The sequence below is a fragment of the Atta colombica genome, unplaced genomic scaffold (assembly GCF_001594045.1).
Source record: "Atta colombica isolate Treedump-2 unplaced genomic scaffold, Acol1.0 scaffold12, whole genome shotgun sequence".
Taxonomy (NCBI): Eukaryota; Metazoa; Arthropoda; class Insecta; order Hymenoptera; family Formicidae; genus Atta; species Atta colombica.
In genome coordinates this window covers 7,466,399-7,469,149 of record NW_017259206.1, presented here as the reverse complement: position 1 = coordinate 7,469,149, position 2,751 = coordinate 7,466,399, and positions in this window count along the sequence as shown.

Sequence of the window (2,751 nt, the reverse complement as noted above, 5' to 3'; positions counted from 1 at the left end):
AATTTTCTTAAAAAAAAAAAAAAAAAAAAAAAAAAAAAATTTACAAGAGAATTTACACGGAAATTATGAGAAACAAAACAAACATGCGCGAGAGTCTTTTTTACGCACGTGTTTTTATGCACGTGTGCATGCGTGTGCTGCCGTATTACGCGAAATTGAGCGTCCTGGATGCGTGCCTGGAGAGCCTAACAACGCGTGAGACTGCGGTTGCACGAGTTGCCAATCGGACGCGATAACGGAAACAATGCAATCGGTGCATCGGCGCGGGATATCGGTGCACGAAGACCGTACCGATGTGCGTGAGCCTCCATGACTTGGCTCGCGCTTATCACCATCGCGCCTCTAATCTGCGCGGTGAGAAGAGTGCCGGGAGTGAGATATCGAGACGAGCGAGCGCGTTCCTCCTCAGGAACGCAGTCTACAACTCGCAAGTTGCTCCGCGCAGGTCGTGCGCGAAATTACGTAAATCACTAATTGCGAGAGGAGTGCACAGTTCCAGCTTGCTGTTTCTTAAGAACCGATTTCCTCTACCCGTTCTTTTCCTACCAAGAGCAATTGCAAAATCGCTAGAAACATAAAATTCTCTGAAATATATGTCCTTTTAAAAACAAAAAATTATAAATATTGTGATCTTCCTTTGTCACAAAAACAATTAATCACTTTTAATCAGAAACTATTATACATATTAAAGCCATTATATATATTGGGAATGTAAGACAAAATTAATTTAACTGAATAGATTCACAGATGGCCTTGATATTACAAGATAGAAATTGACGTAATTGTTTATCAATATTACGATAAAAATATTTTCGAATGTGAAAGGTCAAAGCGACGATAGGAAAAATTTAATTCGTAATATTATTCGTAATTTTTCGATTTGTCTATGTTCGTTGTTTCATGACCTAAGCGGAAATATTGAATCTTGAATCAATGTAATGAGAGAATGGAACTTTTCTCTCTCATACTGCGTCACGTGTAACTACTGAACTACTCGCGGCAGAAAGATAAATGCTTGTAAGATTTGTAAAATCGCGTGAGAGACTTCGTGAATCATATCAGTAAAAGAAAGAGCTATTGCATCAAATGTGCTAATGCAATACTCTTTCTTTGAGTTATTTGATAAAATCATGTCTTTCTAGATAAAAAAAATACACATGGCTTCTCAGAATCTTGGGAAAGATTAATAAATGTCGCATATAGATATGATAGATAACATGTCGACGATATCCAATAATTTAGTACAAAATGTAATAATTCATTATACGCAATTTAAAAAGAAATCAAAAACTTATAATATACTTTCAATGTTGATCTTAATATTATTGTTAGTTTATATCGATAAAATAATTTCAAACGATTTAATCTACTTTTTCAAGCAAAATTTGGTGGTCCAACAAATGTATTTTATTATTCATATATATTATATATTTTGATTATTTCAAATTAATGATCGTATCAAAATAATAACATTTCATTCACATTTCTTTACACTAGACAATATTTTGTAACATTCTGTAGATTCGCAGCCGATAACAAATGACAATTGCACGTGAATAACTTTAAAAAAAGAAATTTAATGAGTAGGGGCAATAATAACAGGGGGACTTGTTTTAAAATAATCTCTTATATTTTCTCTCAAATTCGGTAAAGATTCTATATTATATAAAGCGTGTCAAAATGTTGCGAATGCCAAAATGGGCATTTTTATGTTATTTGACACGTTTCATACAATCTATAGGCATGTGTGTGTGTGTGTGTGTGTGTGTGTGTGTGTGTGTGTGTGTGTATATGATACAATATTTAATACAATAATTTTTGCGTTTCTTAACGTACAAAAAAAGGATTGGTATCTCAATGCCTTTCTCTTGCACTCCTCAGACACTAAGATCATACATTTCCACTCTCGTTCTCCGATTCTCTGCTATGGATACTCATACGTACACACATACACATACACACGCACACTCTTTCTTTCTCTCTGTTTTTCTTCCATTCGTTTCCTCTCGATAAATCACAATGACGGATGTGGTCATTTCAGACAAAAGTTGATAATAATGAGAAAAAAAGCGTGTCGTAAAATATACAGAATTAATAATATTATCGTAATTGTTTGCAACATGAAAATGCCAATAAACTGATTCTATGACTGTCGCGTCATTCTGAGCTGCCACACATCGAAGAAACCGTGTGCTTTCTTTTTATTTCTTTCTCGATGTTGACCGTGTACATACTAATAAATGTAAGATAATATATCGATAAGCAACACAGCGTGTTCAAATAATCGTGAAGTCCTCGGCTGTGCGAATTATATATTGATTGCACGCAAGAATGCGACGAGAGAAATAACATTTTTGTAAAGTATGTAATCGGGAAGGCATAGAGACGGCACACACGAAGTTTCTTCGTGTCATTGCGATACAATAGAAATAATAAATAAGGAATAGTTGAAATACTGATGTTGTGCGTGAGGAGGGCACTGGTACATTATTTCCGCACAATTTCGTACAAATACAATACAATAAATACATACGCTTCATCAATGAAAGATACTTGGTGACGCTTTTGATTCTTAATTCCTCCTCACGCTAAAACCGTAAGGCACGAGTAATTCGAAGGCACCTGACAAATTTAGAGGCGCATTTGTTGTAAGTTGATTATATCAAAATATAATTTTCGATATATTATATCATATATATATGTATATGTATGTATAAGTGTATATGTACGTATGTATATATGTATGTGTAT